Source organism: Antechinus flavipes, chromosome 2 (assembly GCF_016432865.1).
Source record: "Antechinus flavipes isolate AdamAnt ecotype Samford, QLD, Australia chromosome 2, AdamAnt_v2, whole genome shotgun sequence".
In the NCBI taxonomy this organism is placed as follows: Eukaryota; Metazoa; Chordata; class Mammalia; order Dasyuromorphia; family Dasyuridae; genus Antechinus; species Antechinus flavipes.
In genome coordinates this window covers 581,738,398-581,759,985 of record NC_067399.1, presented here as the reverse complement: position 1 = coordinate 581,759,985, position 21,588 = coordinate 581,738,398, and the positions used below count along the sequence as shown (strand labels likewise).

Here is a 21,588-nt window from a genome sequence, read left to right as displayed (position 1 = left end):
AGAGAGTCCATGTCTGTGTCTGTGTGGGCGGGAGTCCGAACTGGTGGGGGAGGTAGAGACTGAGCCTAGTGCTGGTCCAGGGCAACTTCAACTGCTGGCGTGTTTCTCTCTCATACTCTTGCTTGGATGGGTGGTTTCCCCAACACCTCACTGTGTCAGATAAAGCAGGAGCAAGGAAGGGAGGAAGCAGGGACATGGCCCCCGAGTTCCCTTCTCATGGGCTTGTCAATAGACAAAGAAAGGGTCCTGCCTGATGTTGAGTGCTACAGAGGCACCTCCCTTTCCCCAGCTCTGACCCTGACTGGTGGGGCTCACAGAGCAAGGACAGGCCAGGTAGCCAGCCAGGGGAGGATAGCCTTTGGGACTCAATAGTTGGTCAAAGCTGGTCTGGAAAATTCATACAATGACAGAATATCAACACTGGAAGGAACTGAAGAGATCATCAGACAGATGGGGAAACATTTCCAGAGAGGGGGACCTAGCTTTTCCAAAGTCCCACAATCAGCAACAGAACTGGAATTAGAACCCAAGGCTCCTGACTCATAATCCAGTATTTGTTTCCATTAAATTATGAGTCCTTTGCAGAGTTAAATCAAATGTCTGTGAAGCTTCCCTATGAATGAAATAAACCAAATAAGCTGTTTTATTTCATTTATAGGGAAGCTTCATATAAGTCCTATATAAGCATCTGTCACAGAACAACAGGGGAGAAAAGGGGAGGTGAGCTATGCCTAAGAAAAAATTGATCTGTGCCCAGTAACTCTACTAGATTAGAATCTCATTGTGTTCTACCTTGTAGGACAACCCCAAAGCCAAATTCTGTCTGTGGGATCATCATGGAAAGAACCTTGTGTAGGGAGTTAGGAACTCTGGGTCCTCCCCATGATTCTGCTGCTTATCAGCTGAATGACCGGAGCAAACTATCCTCCTTTTCAATTCTCTTCTCAATTTACCTCACTGAAAATGACAGGACTGCACTAGAACAGACCCTCCAAAGAGATCTGTAGACAAATTAAAGGGGGTGATGGTGGTTATTAACTTAACTTAGATGGGAAAAAATACATCACTATTTTCACTAACTTTTGGTTTCCCTTGTAATATTACATGTTTTGTTTTGTGTATTTAAAAAGATTATTTTAAGAATGGTCCAAAGGCTCCATCAGTTTGCCAAAGGGGGTCCATAACACCCTCTCTCCCAAATTAGGGTCCTTTTCAATGCTGACTTCTTTTGGTTCTGTGATCTTCATTATTTTCACAACCACCCCATGGAATGGAACTGGGGCAAAGGTTCTGGACAAGATAAAGCCCCGAGAAGTTGGAAAGCATCCTATAAGGAGCATAACAAATAAACAGCAGTCACCAACTCCCCCAATCCATTCCTTGGATGAGGAAACTGAGTCCCAAGATGCCATCTTAAGAAAACTTTTCTGTTGAGAACTGGTCCTAACACAAGGGTCTACAGCTGCAAGTGGGAGCCCAAAAGATAAGAGATACGTTCTATTTAATATGTATTCCTGGTGGGAACTCTGGCTTAACCCACAAAGATCTTGTTGGAGGAGTAACTAAGTGGTGAAAGAAATATTCATACTAACACAGCCCAGACTCTGTGGAAAGCCACATGGCTTGATTTCTGTTGTTTAAAGATCCATCTTCTACTTGTAATGTTCTTTCAAGCTTACAAAGTGCATTCCTTACAACAACCTTGGAAGGTGGGTGGTATCAGTAGTGTACAACCCAATTATGCAGCTAGTCTTCCAAATGGGAAGGGGATTTGCCTGTGAATACGTCATATCTTTGGTTGGTGACCAGGTATTTCCTGACTCTTACATCTTACATCATGCTGCCTCTCAGAGCAGACACAGATATTTTGGTAATGTGTGGGAGGCCCATCCTTGGAGCAAAAAAGAGGTTCAAGCTCCAAATGTCCTATTGAAGGAGAAATAAATAAACCACAGATGGCCTATTAGGAGTTCTTCAAACATAAGCAACCCTAAAGGTTTCCACTCCCCTTATCTCTCCATGAGCAGTCACAATGCACTAGCCAGGTAGATCTTTCCTGTTCCCAATCATGGCTCCAACAGCACCTGATTTCCAGGTCTGCTTCTGCCCATTCTTTGCAACTATCTCTCTTCTCATGTGTTCTCCATGTTGCTTCCTAAAAATTTGAGCCATGAATGAGGAGCTGTTCTCAGCAACTTGGCTAAGGGCCGGCCTGTTGTGGCTGCTGCCATCAATGGACGTCACAGCAGGAAAATCTGCCTTCTGCTGTGGAGGGGAGGGGTACTTCTTTCTTACTAAATTTAAACTCCTGGGTGGTGAGTGACTGAAAGGGCTAGTTCCAGATTTCTGTTGGTCCAGAGAACATTTGCCCAAACAGGGACGGTTCACCAGGAACTAGTGTCAGTCCAGAGTAGAAAAAAGGAAGTCTCCATGGATAGTTTTAGGGTTAATCCCCCACTCCCAGCTCTTCTACCAAATTCCCTCTGCCTATCATACTCTCAATGATAGGCCCATTCTGATGCAAGCCACTGTGATGTTCTCTTTCTCCCAACCTGCTGTAATCAAAACTCACTCATTCTTCAAGGTCCACCTCCTCTCCTTGACCACCCAAGCCCACATAAATCTCTCTGTACTTTGAGCTCTTCCAGCACTTAAGCACTCAACTATAAGTTATTATATGTTATATATTCTGGCTTTATCATTGAGTGATTTTAAGCAAATCACTGAACCTATCTGGGTCTCAGTTTTCTCCACAGTCGAATAAAAAAAAAAAAGCCAAAGTTCCTTCCTAAATCTGTGATCCTAGATGATTTCCAAGCCCTTCTCCCAGGCTAACCCGTTTGTACAAGGGGACCTAACATTCCCCACCTCTTTATTTCAACTCATGTCCTTCTCCTCCTGAAAATCTTTCTAGATGATCCAAATAGTGACTCTCTCAATACACTCGGATAACTATCATACAATAAAAATCTCTACAATTCAGGCTTTCTTAATTGAGAACCCATGATAATTTGGACCCAACAAGATTGTTGTAAGGATGATGTTTTTGTAAACTATAAAGCAGGGGTCCTCAAACTTTTTAAATAGGGAACCAGTTCACTGTCCCTCAGACTGTTGGAGGGCTGGACTATAGTAAAAACAAAAACTTTGTTTTGTGGGCCTTTAAATAAAGAAACTTCATAGCCCTGGGTGAGGGGGATAATCGTCCTCAGCTGCCACATCTGGCCTGCGGCCATAGCTTGAGGACCCCTGCTATAAAGCATTATATAAATGCATATTATCATTATTATCCCTAAATACCTCAAAAACAGGCCTGAAGCTAATTGGGAGAGGGTCTGTATTTTTGTTTGTATTTTGGTCAGGATGTGTGATTTCATAATTAGAAAAATGAAGTGTGGAAACTCTCTACTGATGCAAACAGATTTTAGTTTTTCAACTTGGTGGTCTTAGAGAGCTGCTGAGGACCCAAAGAAATTTACCAGCCTGCCCAAAGGTAGCTCTTTCTGACTCTCTAGCTCATTGTCTGAAGCCCTGCTTTCTTGGCCACCATTCCCTGCTCTTTTGCTCTCTTCTCCCCAGTTATCACCCTTATGATTTTGATTTCTCTTGTGTCATTCCTGCAGGTTGGTGGTTTGTGAGCACATCTGAAGAACAAGGTTGGGTCCCAGCCACATACTTGGAATCCCAGAATGGCACTCGGGATGACTCAGAGATCAACACCTCCAAAGCTGGGGAAGGTAAGGCAAAGCTGGGAAAAAGGGTGAGGAATGGGTCTTTTTCTGAGGATTGGGGTTCCCAGGAACTAGTGACATCCTTATCAGAAGAAACTGAACTTGATGTCTCTGGCTAATCCCTTTCCTCAATATAGAAAGCAATCAGACTTCAGATTAATTCTTTACTGAATGAAGCCAGTCTGTATATCTACCTGCTAGCCAAGGCCCCATTGAAAGAAAATGAGTCATTTCTATGTGCCTTCCCCACCTCTTATCCACTATTGCAGTTATCCAGGTCCCTGTACAAAGAACAAGGGCATACCAAAAACCTCCCATGGGCACCCCTTCCCACTCCTTCCTTTGGCCCTTGAATCCTTGAGATCTCAAGGCAAGTAGGACTGGTAGATCCACGTCCTCATTTCATGTTTCCTACTCTTCTTCCTCTGCTTTTCTTCCAAAATGTTAGCAATTCCTGTCTTTCCTGACCAACCTCCACGTGCTCCCAGAACCATCTCCGTCTTACATGTTCCCAAGCTCTCTGACAGGTTTTTAAAGATGGAGCAGAGATGCTGTGAGATCCCTGTGGTCACCACCAGATGGACAGACAAGAGAGATGACTCTGATGGGGTCTTCCATGATCTCACCTTCCCCACAGACCTTGACCCATCCCTTTCAGCATCTTCTCCCTCTATTCTTTGTTACCTGTTCTGGCCTATCGGCAGTATTTTTTTCTTCCACTCTTCTTCCTCTTTGATGGAAACCATATCCTCTCTAAACTTCCCAGCTGGTGAACCTTACACCCTCCCCTCTGAATTCCTGTGAAATTCACATTACTCCACAGTGGCTGTAAACCAGAGCCAGACACTCCTCCTTTGCGTGGCTTCCTTGTTTCCCCTAATGCTGGAATCAGCAGATCCTGAGGAAGAAGTCCAAGAGAATGTTCTTTTTACCCTAGTGCTGCCTGCCTGCCACATGGGCAGCTGCTGGGTATGCGGGCAAGAGAGCGTGTTCATGTGTGTGTGTGTGAGTGGATGGATGTGTGGGTCTTGTGTGTGCAAGCACACATGTGCTTTTTGTTGCAAATTAGTTTTGCTTTGCTCGGAAGCATCTGGCATGAGCCACCATGGAGGGGCCAGATACAAAAAGGGCCAACCAGCCTAGATGAGGCTTTTTCTACTCGGGGAACTTCATGTTTAGGCAAATTATAGCTTCTTGGTTTAGCTTTGGTTAGTTGAGATCTAGACCTAGAGAAAGGCTCTGTCTGGATCTTTTTTTCTTCAGTTTCAAAGAGATTCTTCCATATAATTAGGTCCTACCCAAGCAATTGTCTGTCCAGCTTGGGACTTCCACAGAGAACTCCTGATGGGACCCAGTGAGTCTTTTAACTGAGAGAGCCTGAACCAGTGGGGTCATTCTCCCCAGCTCCCAGCTGGGCCCCTGCTCCTAATGACTTCCAAATGGCCCATGTCTTGACAATGGGAAAAACTTTTTCGGACAAACGATATAGTCCAGATGACAGAGTCTGAGATGGAAGTGGAGAGCTGCCATCAAGGGCCCCCTGCCTAGGACTATTCTGTACCAATGGTTTCTTCTAGTAGAGAAATTACAGAGCTAGGGAGTGGCCCAACTCCTGGACCAATGAAAGTGGGTCTATAAACCTCAACTCCAACTTTTGGGGTTTTTTTTAGATTTCTTATTCATCCTTGTCTAAATGTCGGTTATAGGGTGGGCCCTTACAGCCCTTCATTCTCCCGCCCTTCCTTCCAACGTAAAACTCTTTGTTTCTTTCTCCTGACCTAACTTCCCCAAACTCTGGCTCCTGGAGATTCAGCTTCCAGGAATGGGGCAGGCTCAGGAAGGTCATGCACGCTCAGGCTCATATGGCATCTTTTCCCTAGGGCTCTCTCTCTTGGTCCTGCCCTGCCCACATCTTCCTGCTCCTGATGCTGGTGGTTATGGGTCACTAAGCTGTCTGTGTTTGCTCCACTGTCTCTGGTTCCTGATGGGTTCCTTTAAGAACCTTTCTCTAACCATTTCAATGAGGATACAGGAGAACCCAGCTCATTATTCTACAAGTTGGAACAATATCCCTGGCTGGCAGTACCCCACATTACAAAAGCCTGACCTATCAGTCAAACAACTCTACCAGCTGCCAGCTGCCCATCTCTATGGGGACAAGAGAAGGAAAAGACTTACCCCCCCCCCATTCTTAGAGCCAACAGTCTAATTGGGAAGAATTGACTAGAAAACTAGAACACAATAGTAGGACAATGTCTGCTTAGTTCCGAGTGAGCAGTACATCCACTAAGGATTGTAAGAGGTCTGGGGGAAGAAAAATATCTGTGTCCAGGACTCATCAGGAAAGGATTCCGGAAGAAAATGGGACATCAGTGGGACCTTGAAGGACTGTGGAGTGGGTGTAAATGAAGCCACTTGTATGGCATGGGCAGAGAATGAAAAATCAGCTGTCCTCTTCATTTTAGAAATGAGTTGGGAAGAGAAAGTTAAAAAAGCATACCTTTTATACCAAGGAGAAAAGTTAGGGTTGATGGGGGGAAAAGAATAAATAAATACAGATTTCTTGAGAAGAAAGCAACATAATGAAAGCAGTGATTAAGGAAGATGAGTCTGATGGAATTGTGAGTGTGGTATAGTGTGAGGAGACTAGCAGGTAGATCCAGTGTCGGGGGGGTTGGCAAGGAGAGGTAGAGGGAGGGAGGGAGAAGGAAGGAAAAAGAGAAGAAGAGAGGGAGGGAGGTAGAGGCAGCAAGAGAGAATGAGAGGGAGACAGAGATAGATTAATAGAGAGTGAATGAGTGTGTGTATGAAGGAGGAGGAAAGAGGAGGGAGAGAGGGAAGGAAGAAAAGGGAAAGAAGGAAGAGGGAGGGAGAAACAGAGAGACAGCAAAAGAGGAAGGAGAGACAGAGTAATAGAGAGAAAGTGTGCGTATGTGAGAGAGACAGAGAAGTGGTGGGGGAAGAAGACTCTAAAGTGGCCAGAGTCACATTGCATTGAATGAGAAAAAGGAACTTGTTAGTTGTGCACATGAACATTTGCCTTTCTCTGCATCTTCCCGTTAAACAGCCACAGATTCCAGATTAAGAACTCTCCTCTCCTCTACCCCATGCCCCTCTGAACAACTCCTCCATTTTATAGATAAGAAAACTGAGTCCCAGAGAAGAAAAGTGATATCCAAAACCACTTTGAGGCAAAATCAAGCCTAGATTTCAGGCCATCTGATTCTTAAATCCAGTGCTTCTTCCACTAGTAAAGGGCTGACCGAGCTGAGCTTGCTCGGGATAGATATTCCCTTCTCAGACAGATGTTTTCCAGGAAGCCAAATGTTTTTGTTTGTTTGTTTACCATGCAAAGTTTTCCATTGATCATAAGCATTTCTGTAGCAGTGCCTGGGAATAATAATAATAATCTCTCACATTTAGTTTAAATATTTACAAAAAATATGATCTTCATAACAAGATAGTGAAGGTGGTACTATAAATATTATCTTCATTTTTGAGCGGAAGAAACTGAAGCTTAGAAATAGTAATCTGTTATTAAGCAAGCCATTTATTAAGTGACTAGCATTGTGGTAGGTGCAGAGGCAATAGAAACAACTTCTTCGTTCAAGGAGTTACTCCTCGCAGGGAAAACAACATTAAGGGAGAGAGAGATACAAAATGTGTACAAAGTAACTGAAAGGTAATTTTGAGAGAGAAATGTAGTAGCAGACAGCAGAGAGTGGAAAGCTTAGAACTTATCTCCTATTAGAAGGAGGGCTTGAACTGAATTTTAGAGGGAGATAGGGATTCTGAGAGTTAGAATCAGGCAGGAGGGCATTCCAGGCACGAAGGCCAAGGCAAACGGAGGGAGGTGGAAGATGGGATGTTGTATGTGAGGAACTTGACTCCTGGGCTGGTGTTCTTACTAATTCTAATTCCTACTGGGAATGATATCATTGTTTGAGTTTGGACTTATTGCCAAAGGTCTAGAAATCTGAAGCACCTGAGCAGAAAGTACTTCTACAGAATAGAGTACTTGAGAGACAAAACTGGGGAGTGGAGGGTAGGAGAAGGGGAGATGGGCAGGACTCCAGGGCTATGTTTCTCACTAGTCTACTGGATAACCTCATATTAACTGGAATGTTTGTCCCAAGAAAATCATAACTAAGATATTGCAAAAAATCCGAACCATGGCCTGTGAACATCATTTGAAAGAACTAAGGGAAACTAGCCAGAAAAGAGAGTTGTTTGAGGGGGAGAGGGGATGGCAGAGTGGTCTGATCCCTCATTGCCTTTATGTTTCTGAAGAATTGTCTCATGCAGTAGAGATTGAATCCCACAATTTTGACCAATGAGGTTGGCTTCTTGGGAAACAGTCTTATAATGAGTATTGTAAGGAAGAACTATTTAATAGCTAGTGTTCAGTAATGGGGAAGACTGCCTAATATGAGGCTGTGAGTTTTGTATCACTGAAGATCTTCAGGCAAAGACTTGGTAAAAAGAGTTAAGAAATACACAGAGAGAAGTCAGTCTAGATGACCTCAAAGTCCCTTCCAACTCTAAAATCTTACTCATTTGTTTGCTCTTTAATTCTCCCATTTGTTGAAGTCTTCTCCTAGACCAGGAGGGAATTGGAGCCTCTGTATATCTCAAGGCACTCCCCACCCTCCATCATACCTCCCATGAATTCCCAGCCTTTCCACTCCTCTATTTATTTCAGTCTAAAGAAGTTTTTATACTGGGCATCTCTTTCCCTTGTGTTAGCTCTGTTCTTTAGCCATACTGTGGAGGAGAAAATCTAGTCACTTCCATAAGAAGACTGTGGTTTATCTAATGTGTAATTCAGTCAATCAACAAGTATTTATTAAGTACTATATATATTATATTATAGTACTAAGTACTATATGACAATCATTATACTGAGTGCTTGAGATGCAAAGGAAGACAAATATGTGGTTCCTATTCTCAGAGAATTTATATTCTAGGAAAGGAGACATCACATAAATATATTTGTACATACAAAATACAGAATAGATAAAAGGTAATTTTAGGAGGGAAGGTTCTGGCCTCAAACTTTGTACACCCTCAAGTATGCAATATAGTCTCTCAAACATCTTTGACAAGACTTAGAGACATGAAACAATAGTTTTCTCTGATTAGAAATTGTGTGAGCCTGGACAAATCCCTTTACCTCTCTGGGTCCCAGTTTTCTCTTCCACAACATGGGAATAATTGGACTAGATGGCTTCCAAATGTCCTTTCAGCAGTGAGTCTTTATGAGAAAAATCTCACCTCTCAACAATACTGATAGCAATCTAGGAAACTGGGCCCTGGCAAAGAGGGATTGGCCTCCAGGATTTTCTGCCAAGGGAGAATGAAGGGATGAAGAGTGTGGTTAAAAAATGAGTTGCAAAAATCAAACAGAAGCCATCTTGTTCAGGCACTGTTTCCAAAATCCAGGTCAGGGAAGGGAAGGTTAGACAAGGAGTGGATTTCACTTCATTCTGGGGAGGAAAATCCTCTTTCCCAGTCCATCCCAAGGCTTTGCAGTTTTGTTTTGATTTTCTCATTATACCTACCAAGTCTTCAGGTGTTTCCATTCCACAAGGCTGTCTGAGTTTGCTCCCTAGGCTATGTGTCCCATCTGACCATTCCCCTTGAGCTGTGCCCTCTCCCTCCCTGCCCATCTCATTGTCATTTTCATTTTCTCCACCCTCCCCTCCCCTCTTTTTGTTTTCTCTGCCACACCATCACCATCTCCCCATCAGTGTCTAAGAGACGCAAGGCCCACCTGCGGCGTCTGGATCGGCGGTGGACACTGGGCGGGATAGTCAACAGGCAGCAGAGTCGAGGTGAATTGGGGCACGGGTGGCTGCAGAGGGTTTGGTCACTGCTTCACTAACTGTTGGGCTGAGAGCGATATAATCAGCAAGGGCAACTCTTTGCTTCCTTTGGAACCAATCCAACTGGTGTGTTCCCTAACACATGCTCACCTACCTCTATCTTCTCTGCTCTGGGGCTAGGGAACGGGGCTTTGAGAGAGCTGGGGAATGAAGTATGAGGCTGACCCAAATCGTTTCTTGGGAAAGAAATGGTTACTAAGGACTAGGCTTGTTCTAGTTCAACCTGAACCACTCTCAGGAAGCAATTGTGGGGAGTCCTGCCTTGGGAAGCAGAGGCTACCGAGGGGCCCAGCAGCATGATGGAGCTGAATGTTATAGCCTATGGGGGGCATTTTGGCTATATCGCCTACTTCTACTAATAGAGTCCTATCCTCATCTGTTAGTTCTACTGATAAATCCTATCTTCTCACTTGAATACTTTGAGCCACTGTCAGTTGTAGATTCCAATCTGTGCCCCTGCAAATGCCAGGAAAATTAAGAGGGGTATATGTCTAGGTCAGATCTGGAAAGAACAAATTTTTATCACAGAAACAACAAATTCTATTATAGAACAAGCTAAAAATGTCAGTTCAATCCAGAACATCCTTATTTCTCCCAATATTGAATATAGCAAAACTTCATCTATGATTATTGGAACATCCTCATTAAAGTTTATTGTAAATGGGCTTGACCTAAATTGCATTCCCAGGATCCTGTTCAGAATCCCTCCGACCATCTTAGATGGAGCCCAAGGACCCCAAGGGACAAAGCTGCCAGAATGTATACCTTCTGTAGGCACTATTCCCACACTCCACTCCCTACCAACAGCAGCTACTTCCTATCCTTACACCTATCTCCTAGGTGTAAGAAGCTGGGGTCTGGTGGAATAATCATTCAAAGGGATGAATGGAGCTCTTCTCTATGTTGTGCAATCCCTGATACTCAACCTCTCTGTGCCAGAGTCTCCACCTTTGCCAACTTGTGGAACACACCCAGAGGAATGGCATGGTGCCTATGGTGCTTATGCCCTTTTGTAAAGGCTTAATGGGAAAATTTATAATGGAGAGTCACCATAACCATTCCTTTTGGGTAGTGGGAAACTTTGGTGAACTCTCAAACAATGGTCCCTTTCCCAAAAAGAGAGAGGGGAGCTTTTCTGGGTCTTTTTGGAGCTGGCTCATCTGCGAGCAATAAGAGTTCATTTTCATATACTCCAGCCAGCAGCTGTTTGTTCTTTCTACCTTAGGCCCTTGGGACTCTCAGGAACTAGATCAGTGATAGATCTTCAGGGTTAAGTGACATGGAAAGGGGAATGGGATGGGTGCTGAATTTAGGTAACAGGGAGATGTTTTTTGGTTTCATTAGCTGAAAGTGAGCAGCTCACTGACTCCTTGCTGCAGCTTGAACCTGGAGTCATAAAGCTGGGCCATCCCACGTTACTTTTAGAGGGGAGAGCAGATTCAATGGTACGGGCCAAAGCTCTCTCCAAGAAGCTAGGCTGTCCAACTGACGGGCCAGCCCTTTCTCTGTAAATTATTGGTACCTCAGACAGAATAACCACGTTACCATGAATGTAGACCATCTGGGTTGCCCCTGAATGCATGATTCCCTCATACTGCCCAGTTTACTAGGACTTAGTTTGCCCTGTGCACATGAGTTGGAGGAGGAGGGACTAGAATCTGATAACAAGGATCTGTGAAATTCGCCACAAAGCCAAGTCATCAGTGGAAAACTGCTCTGGGGATAAAGGACTGAAATCCAGTTGCCAGGCCATTCGGTGTCCCCAAGAAGCCAAGTCTCATGAAGAGCAGTGCTCTGGGAAGGAGCGCCTGAAATCCAGTAATGAGGGCCCAGGGATGACCCAGGGCCCTTTCCCAAAGCAGAGGAATTTGGGGAATAGACCAAAAACAACCCCAACAGCTCAGAAGGAAACAGCCCCTCCCCCAGGACACCAGGAGACCAGTCTGGCCCAGCCCAGCTGACCCCTCTTCTTTCTGAGCTTGTAAAAGCAAACTTGTCCAAGGCAGCTTCGTTAGCCCTGCTTCCAGGACTCGGTACAAACCAGCTTCTCACAGTCGGATTCCAGCACCTTGGCCTCTTCTGCTTGTTTTTCTTTCTCACCGGGGATTCCAAGGGAAGAAATGAAACTGCTTTTCTCTCCAGCCTGTTGGAGGCAGGAGTTCCCTCCTCCGAATGTACACACACACACACACCCATCTAGATCAACGCAGCCATCCAAAGACTCAGGAGCACGGATGTGCAAATGTTTATGGAGAATTATTACTGATTGCCATTATTATTATTACAGCAGCCTCCCCCGACACAGTCTGTAACTGCACTTACACAACACGCAAACACATCCATGCCCACCCCAGTCTCTACGTATGTTGTGACAAGCCGTGGCTGGTCTCCCACCTGAACCCCAGACTCCGGTGACATTTCTTGACACAGACCCATCCCTGCATGGCCAAAGAAACTGCAAGATCAGGACTGCACAGCTCCTCCTCCTCCTCTCTCTTCTTCCTCCTCTTCCTCTTCTTCCTCCTCTTCCTCTTTTTCCTCCTTCTCCTCCTCTTCCTCTTCTTCCTTTTCTTCCTCCTCCTCTTCCTTCTTTTCCTCCTCCTCCTCCTCCTTCTCTTCCTCCTCTTCCTCCTCACCCCCCCATGCACAACTGCACACATCCACTCACTCCTCCAGCTCCACGAGGCCCCTACTCGGCTCGAGCACACACGTAGAGACGTTTGCAGCCATCCACATGGAGATGTATCTATACAAGCACAGACGCAGCAGTCTCTCCAAGCATCTGACCCACAAGATTAAACTGATTTAACCAGGATGGAAAATCCTGCTAAGTGTTGGGGGACTGTTTGTTGAGAACAGCCGTAGGGGCAGATGGGGGGAGCTGAGCAAGAGAGAAACAGGACTTTCCTCGAGGGGCCTCCACAGCCCTTTGTTAAGGGGCCATTGGAATGAAGAGGCCTCTTTTTTCAGCAGAGGCTGAGTAAGTTGTGGGGGCCGGGAAGGGAGTGGGGGAGATTGCTGACGGAGGGGAAAGTGTCTGGAAAGAGAAGCCTTCTGTGGTTTGGAAAATGCACAACTCTCCAGCCACGTTTGGCTCCCGAACCTAAACTGGGGCCATTCCATGCTCTCCCTCTCACCCTCCCTCCACCCTTGGCAAGCGCAGTGCCTGGTGAGCCGGGTGGCCGGCAGCACAGGGACCGTTACCTCATGCCTGAGCCTAGGTGTGACAATGTTCTTAGAGCCTCCAGGAGGGAGCTCGGCAGAGCCTCGGCGCTTGAGTCACCTTTCGAACAAAGGCTTATTTTTAGGAGAAAAAGCTCGAGTGACCTTTGGCCATTCAGTGCAATTATTTCCATGGGTCATTGGGTCTCCGCTTCTCCAGGTTTCTGAGGCAAGCTTACAAAAGAGTTTTGTGGTTTATACGCCCTTCGACTCCCTGCTTCTCTAATCCTCTCCCCCCAGCCCAATCCCTGCCACTGGGGCAGTGAGTGTGGAACCACAGGGGTCCTAGGTAGATATGGAGGCCCAGGAGGTGAAACCACAGCTTTTGCAAACTCAGACAAACATCTGGGAGAAGATAGAACCCCTCCTTCCCTTCACAAGGGGAGGCAGGGGCCAAATGAGAGACTGTGGGGAGTATTTTGCAAACATTAAAGCTGTAAATGTCACTTATACATATCATCATGTCTGGAAGGTCATCTGGTCCTAATGTGGGGGAGTGGATTCTTGCCAACCTAGAACCCAAGTGAGGTTAAAGAGTGCTACTCCTTCACCAGAGAACTCAACCACTTTTCCAGGCCTTAGTGTGGAGTGCAAACAGCAATTTGATGTCATCTTGCAGCTAAAAGCCCAGCATTTAAAATTCATTCCCCAGCTCTGTATGATGGAGGGTCAAGAGAAAATTCCTTGCTGATCTAGCTCCTTACCTTCTCCTACAGAAGGGAGCCATTATTATTTGGGGTTTAGGGCACATGCTGGCTTTGGAGGCTGTTTATCTCCAGAAGATACTGCTATTCTGCCAACCTGGCAGAAAAATTAAAATCACAACCACTCCTTGTGGGGGGGGGGAGGAACCCCTTGCTTTCCTCCCCCCACAAGGAGTGGTTGTGATTTTAATTTTTTTTTTTTTTTTTTTGCTGTGAAAGCAATTCTTCAGAGGGAAACTTTAATGATGGCTTCCTGTTCAGGACCACAGGCTTTAAAAATAGCATGGCTAAACAAAGGCACCATGTGGAGGGGGACCTCGCCCATCCCTAACCTCGGAACTTTGGATCATGGGACCCAGCCTGCCCCTCCAGCACTGTAGCTGTCTAACATTTGCCCTCACCATCCACTCCCTTTCTTCAGCCACTGGGAGAGAGAAGGAAAAAAAGTCTTTTTGGAAAGATGGCATGCTCCAGGCGAGAAGTCAAATGGAAAGGACCAGAGCTATAGAACACTGAACTTCTGAAAGATCCAGGCTAGAATTTGGCCCGTGTGGATTTCTCTCACGCTTCCCTGGCCTTCTCCCTAGCCAGGTTGGATCAGAAACTTTCCAGAAGGAAGGCTTCTCCAAAGACAGCACCTATACTGAGTGGAGGAGGAAAAGCAAAAAACACTGTTGGTTGGGACAAAGAGAGACAGGAGCATCTGCCTCAGGAAAAAAAAAAAAAAGTTCTTTGTAAAGGAATATGGGGGGGGGGGGGCAAAAGGCTTTCTCAGTTCCGACTAACCAAGGGGGATTTACTCTGGCCTGGCTCTGGCTGTCCCAATGATTGAAGTTACTCTGAAAACAGAGCCACCAGCTCCACTCCCCAACCCCATTCCCCCAGCCAAAGATGAAGACAGAGGTCCTGAACAGGGAGCAAAAATGGCAATTTCCATTCCAGTCAGCAAGACTTTGGACAGCTTTTTCCATGTTAGTCAGGATAAGAAGCCCAAGAGGGTGATTGTCATATCTGGCAAGTGTAAAGAAGGCTCAGGAAGATTGCATTTTCATCTTGGACCTGTCCACCATCAACTTGTTCTCTAATCCTCCTCCTCATTTGATGTGTCCAGCTGCCTATAGACAGGCCAGCCAAAAAGGGATCTAAATTGGTCCTATTCCTCCCAAAGGGCAAGAGCCCTATGACACCATTCCCCTTTCTCTCCCTCTCTCTACTCCTCCTCATATTCCCTCTGATGGCAAGGAATGGAAATTAGAGGAAGAAGAAGCCCTTCTGGATAAATTTTTTTGGTTCCAAATCATTCTCCCAAGGACAGTGACTCAGCACCCTGGCATGGCCCTCACCACTCTGATACTAGTCTTCAGAAGGGTCTTTCAAGGATCCTCTCAAGGCCGGGGAAGGGAAAGGCTTTCTGCAGTTGGCTGGATGTGGACAAACCAGGACCAAGTTTAAGGGCTGCCCAGCTCAAGAAGGGTCTGGGACTTGTCTTCCTCCATTTTATAGTTGTCTCTGGGATGATGATTTTAAGAGAGAAAGTGACATCCCTGAAATACTTTATGTTTAAGAAGAGGCTAAAAGCTGAGAACCACTGTCTCCTTATGTGCAGCTTAGGTTAATTTCCACATCCCATTTGCATCTGCCTAATGAGTCCCCAGGTTTTAATCCCAGTACTTTGGTGATCACTCCATCACCACGAGCTAGCAGACTAGGGTTTGGAGGAAGGAAGCTTCAGTGTATTGTTAACGTATAATGAGTAAAGTCCACTACAATGGTTTTCAATTTAAAAAAAAAAAAGAGAGAGAAATGTCATAATGTCATTAGACCAACCCTGCCTCCTCCCATTTATAATGTTTGTAATGCTGTTCCTATAGAACTAATTGTCCCTTGTAATTCATTTCATTTTATATTTCATCTAATAAGTTTTTATGGACCTGTTAATGAAATTAGGTGGATTATGCATATATATATATGCCTTGAAGGATAGATGCAGTTTGAATGAGTGTAAAGAGACAGAGGACATTCCAAATGGACAAATGAGGCAGTGTTAGGGAGGCAGAAATGACTAATTTTGTTCAGAGGATGGTAAGGAGACATAATTTACTGGATTGGAGTTACCTGCTGGGAAGGAGAAGACAAGACTAAAGCTATTCCAAGGCATTAAGAGGATCCCCACATTAGCAAGTATTTTCCTGCTATGGGAGGGCACAGTAAGAAAAGGGAGGGGGAAATCTATAATAGGATTCACTAAATAGGTTCCAGGCATCCCCTGGCAACATTATTCCCTGTTGGCTACCCAAGGAGTCAACTGGCTCTTAGTCTCTTCGGCTTTCCTCCAACACTGTCTGATCAGGGAAGCTGGGGAAGCCAACTTTGTTCTTCCAATTCCCTCTATCCTTCAGGTGGGAACAATCTATGTGACTAGGTTCCCATGGTTCCTCATGTCAGCCCCCAGGGTCTAGCCTTTATACCACCTGAGGGCTGATTCAAGTTTCTGGATTTGAGGAAGGGCTGGCTTTGGGGAGGGGATAAAGGAGGTTGGAGAGAGATTGTTGGTCACTGCCCCAATAATAACTGTTCCTTTGAAATCCTTTCCCTTCACTCAGAAGAGAAGTACGTCACAGTGCAACCGTATACCAGCCAGAGCAAAGATGAGATTGGGTTTGAGAAGGGGGTCACTGTGGAGGTGATCCAGAAGAACCTAGAAGGATGGTGGTACATCAGGTAATGTGCTTCCTTTAGTCCAGAGGGCTGGGCGCCCTGCATTTTATTATTCTGTATTTCTAAAGACAAACCATTCCTGGCAGAACAGAGAAAAACCAGAGCAGCCTGCTTCTCACACTCTCCCGTTTTCCTTTCCTTTCCTTTCCCTTCCCCCTCCTCCGAGGCAGAATGGGTGTCAGATGGTAATCAATTATTAACTGCAGCATGTTGTAGGGGCCTGGATGTGGGGGTGTTGGCGGATGGAGCCTGGAGATCTGAAAGTCTTGACCAAACCATGCTTATCTTGCAGATTTCCTCCCCTGGAGGGGAAAAAATAAATGGAGACCCAGCCACAGCCAAGTAGGGGCAGTGGTTTTAGCCTCTGGCAGACTGGGCCAGGCTTATATAGACTATGATGCAATTCCTTGGCTTCACGTCTGCAGAGAGGTTTCAGTGCGTCTGAGTTTGGTTTCCCATGTCCAAACCAGGGCCATCTGGCATCCCCTCTGACAAGGGCTGCTTGGGGCTCTAGGCCACAAGGGCCCTGACACGCTCAGCTCCATATTCCTGCACTCCTGCTCCAGTAAGCACACAGCCTGGTTGTCAGCTAAGTGGAACACTGGCCAGTCGCAGCTGACCCCAGCCTGAGACTGGCTTTGCCCCCGCCCACCCTGAAGGAGCCGGGCTGGGGCCTAGGAGGGGAGCTAAGTCAAACTCAGAAGGAGCCAGATCAGGCTCCTCAAGGAAGTCCCCTGATGAAACAGGGACCCAAGGAAGAAAATCCTCCAAGACTAGTGGATGTGGCCAGAGAGAGGTAGAGCTATGTGTCTGAAGCTGAGGTCAAAGGCCAGCCAACACAGATCTTGGACTGTCACAGTTAGAAAGAGGTCTTTTTTCAAAGAGAAACTGTCACTCAGAGACAGGATGAATGACTTGCCCAGAATCACCCAAATTAGTGATAGATCTCTGGTCTTCTGACTCTTGGGACGTTGAGATGGGAATGTGAGTCAGTTCTCATTAGACTTTGAATTTAGGGAATCCTCAGGGACTCCTCCCTGGACCCCTATGATATCACCCAAGGATCCCAGAATTATAGGATGGCAGAGATCAACTGGCTCAGTCTCCTTATTTTTCAGCCAGGGACACTGAGAGTCCCAAGAAGTTAAATGACTCCTTGCCTAGGGTTACATATCTAGGTAGTGGCAGAGTCAGGATTTTACCCCAAGATCTTCTAACTCCCAAACCCTTGTTCTTTACAATCCCTAACACCCTGGCCATCTTGTGAACATGCTATCTTGTGAGTCATCAGGGACTCTGACGCAAAAGACCTCTCCTAGTTAACGGACTGAACGATCAACAAGCAAAGCTTCATTTTTTTGCAGCTCCTATCTTTTCTTTGAGATTTGTGTCTCTTAGAAAGGATCCTTTCCTTGGAGACTGATTTAGTCCAAGAGAACAAGGAACCACAGCTCTGAATGAGTAATTTTCCTTAGCCTGCCATTCATGTAAGTTGCTTAGCAGAGAAGTTCCCCCAAAATTTCTGGGCCCAGCGATCAGTTTCTCAGCCTAGTTCAAATAAGCACTACCTAGTTTTCCAGGCCCTTATCTAGTCTTCTTTCCTCCAAACAAACATCCTGTCTATTAGGGACTAAGGTAGGTATGTGCTGAGAATTGTGTGCCGAGCAGTGGGGACTGGTTGTCCTGAGCCATGCACACGCTCCCTCAGCAACTGGTATGAACTTAGGCATTTTATGAAAACAGCTGGCAGGAAGGCTTCCTCCTAGAACCCAGGTTTCCTAATTTTTCATTCAGTCCTACAGCTGCCTTCAGCTCAACTCAAGGAGTATTTGTAGAATGCCTGCTAAGCACAAGAAAGTAACAGCTAACAGTGCGCTTAGAACTTGAAGTAAGACTCAGCCTGAAACAGGATCTATGATGAGATTTCAGGAGTCCATAAATTAGGAAGGGGGAAAACAATTACATATTTATTTTCAACTAATATCCAAGGTCCTCTGTAGTCTTAGGTATTTCGTTTTCTGCATTAAAGACATTATTTTGAGAAGGGATCCATGACACAAGAGTAAGAGCTCTTTCTTTGGCCAGGTTGCAGCAGTAAGGAGAAATTCAAATCTAACATGAAGATGGGCCCTTTTCCCTTCTGCTGATCTGGTCCTGGCATTAATATCAAAGGCAGGATTTTAACTCGGGTCATCTGATACCAGAGCCACTCTAATACTTACTGTGTGACTTTGGGGAAACCCTTTCTCCACAAAAAATGAAGGTGGATCAAACTAGATAGATACCCTTCTAGCACTAAGTGACCTCAGATACTTAACTAACTGTGTGATTCTAGGCACATCATCTATAAATGAGGATTATAATAGCATCTACTTCCCAGGGTTGTTGTGAAGATCAAATGAGATAATAATTGTAGAGGGCTCGGCAGAATGCCTAGCACATAGTAGGTGCAATATATATAAATGCTAGCTGTTGTTATGGTTACTATCTTTTCCCAGCCAGTTATCTCTAAAACTTTTCTCATTCCCTGGTTCTCTAAGGTACCTACTACCTCCAAACTTATGACCCTGATGCATTCCGGTAGTCTCTCCTTCCAGCCCCAAGCTCAAGATTTAAGATGGAACCTCTAATAGTCTGAATGATTGGGAAGCACTAGGTCTTTAGCTAAGGTCATTTTCTATTTTTAGATTCTATTTGATTTGCTATGTGACCTTTTTCTCTTCTCTGTGCCAGCCCAAAAATAAGAGAGCTAATTGAGACAGTATCTTCTTTGCAGCTCTAGTGTTCTCTAGGTCTGTGCTATGAAGATCTGTTCCACCTTAAGAATGCTGACTCAGGCCCCCTTAAATGTCATTTCCCGACATTCCAGGCTCTGTGTTCATCCTCATTTCCTGTCTGTTGCTCCATTTCACTCCTCTCCCCTCTCTCCCCCCCCACCCCCTCCCAATCCCCGGTTTCCTTCATCTCTGGAGGGATTCCAGGGCTCTGGAGCTGGAAAGCAGATGTGAAGGAGTCCGAGTCCAGATCAGATGCACAGAGGCACTTTGGAATTCCCAGCTTGTCTTTGCTCAGTATTTACCTTTGTCACTGTTACTTTGGAGACACAAATAAGTTTTGAGGGCTGGAGCCAAGAGAAGGAGACCAGGGTCCTAACTCTAATTCTGAAATGTGGATGGACCTTGATTTCCTCCCCTGTAAAATGAATATTGGACTAAATGATGTCCAAATTGACTTCCAGTTTTGACAGAGTTCTATTCAGGATCCCTAGGTAGAGATGCTGAACAGAACCATATGTGAGTGGGGGATCCAGGGCTGGAATCTTGGCTTGGTCCTGCTGAATCTCTTGGCTGACCCTTATATGGACACAGATGGACCGCTAATCTTGTACCTACCACGGCCTGTCAGAGAAGCCAGGTTGTTTGACCATGTGCAAAGAAACCAGGCTGGGCCTGCTTTTGATGGAACCTCTGGTGTCAGAAGCTCAGACTAAGACCTTAATTAAGGTTCCAAACTTGGAAGTGAATGCTGATATAAATGGCCATGACAATTTTCTTGTCCCAGGTTCTTTTATAACCAAATGGTCAGGAAGCTTTTTTGGGAGTTTTACTTAAAGCTTTCCTGTTCCAACAGTATTATTATTACATTTGACAGGAAAAATAATACCTGACATTTTTATAATGCTTTATTTTTCCAAGACCTTTCATTTCCATTACTTCATTCCATAAGTTTCCATTACCACACTCCTATGAGATAGGAAAGCAGGAATTTATTCCCATTTGACAGATGAGAAAAATGAGGTTCAGAATAGCCAAATTATTTGCTCCAGTGCATAGACAGGCAGGATTTAAATTCAGATGTTCTTATTTCTTGCTCAGGACTCTTTCTACTGTTTAGCCAAAATATGGTCCCCTAGGCAGCCTTTCTCAGAGTAGGACAAGGGTCCTCAGACCTGAACTGCATGGAACAGATTATTAGCAGGACTGGGAAACATGGACTGTCTCCCCATTATGTGTCTTTCAATCTTCAGTGGCCTGTAGATTTCAGGCTTTATGAAATCAAGGACATTTATACAGGAAAATGCCTCGTAGCGCGAATGCGATAACACAGGACCTTTGTATCTCTTTCATTTGAGCCTTTAGGTTGTATTGAGAAGAGGTCCAGCCTTGGCTTGAGGAGACCTGACTCCTTGTTCTAATTCTGCTTCTCTGGATCAATTACTTCCCTTTGTTTGAGTCTCACTTTTCATCTTACAGAAAGTGAAAATGTCAGATGACATAATCTCAAAGGCCCTTTTCAGCTCTAATCTGCTTTGTCCTGAGATTTCCCAAGATGATCTTTCCCCCTTTTCTCCACTACCTTGAGCTCACTTTTATAAAATGAGGATAATAACAACAGTTGCCTTACACAATTGTGAAGATTAAAGATCATATTTGTAAAACACTTAGTACAAAGCTTGGCACATAACAAGTGCTTAATAAATGCTTGTTTCCTTTCTTTCCTCGCCCTCCGCTGTATTTTGATCCTTTGGGCTTTCATCTACTAATTCTGCTATCTAGAAGCAGCTGACCAAGCTTCCAATCTTGAAGGTCTCCTGCTTTTCTACCCTTTCTTCCAGCCTGGCCCATCCCAGACAGAGGACATTCTGACTAAATGATCCTCAACCTGTCTGAATCTCATCTCGGGGCTTTTGTGAGCCTGAGTGAAATAGTGGATTTGAATAAGAATTAAACTCTGTAATAGTGTCATAGATTAATTAGCATTACTGCTTTCCTTAACCTCTATTTTAGAAGAGATGGAAAACATCTCTCTTTCTTTGCTTTATACCAAGGAACTTCTTTCATTCCATTAAATAAGCCTCAAGAGGCTTTCTCCAAGAATGGACTGTGCTTCAGAAGTGTGTGTGCATGTCTGTTACTGGGAACTCTTCTCATTGCATTCTTTTCTTTCTTTTTTTTGGCTGAGGCAATTGGGGGTTAAGTGACTCGCCCAGGGTCACACAGCTAGAAAGTGTTAAGTGTCTGAGACTGTATTTGAACTCGGGTCCTCCTGACTTCAGAGCTGGTGCTCTATCCACTGCACCACCTGGCTGCCCCCTCATTGCATTCTAGAGTTAGAAAGGACCTTTGGTATTCTCTTTTCTAATACCAGAATTCCCTTTTATTCAAAGATCTCCATTAGATAGAGCATTGACTTCCTTGAAGGCAGCTGATAGTTCACTTCCCTGGGCCAGTTCACAAAGCTTATCAGTCACTTATTAGGGCTGAACAATGATATTCCTAATTCTAGGACCTGAAAGTGGAAGGACATGTCGTCCAGATGGAAGGAGGA

At 45.1% G+C, this 21,588-nt stretch overlaps 1 protein-coding gene across 1 annotated transcript in view; it reads left to right on the top strand.

Annotated features, from left to right (window-relative positions):
• The first annotated feature begins 1,772 nt into the window (after nt 1-1,772).
• Nucleotides 1,773-21,588, top strand: part of SH3PXD2A (SH3 and PX domains 2A) — a 36,835-nt gene continuing 17,019 nt past the window's right edge. The window contains exons 1-3 of the mRNA XM_051981346.1: nt 1,773-3,737; nt 9,482-9,565; nt 16,146-16,263. The gene's annotated coding sequence lies outside the window, so the exon portion shown is untranslated. The remainder of the gene's footprint in view (nt 3,738-9,481; nt 9,566-16,145; nt 16,264-21,588) is intronic.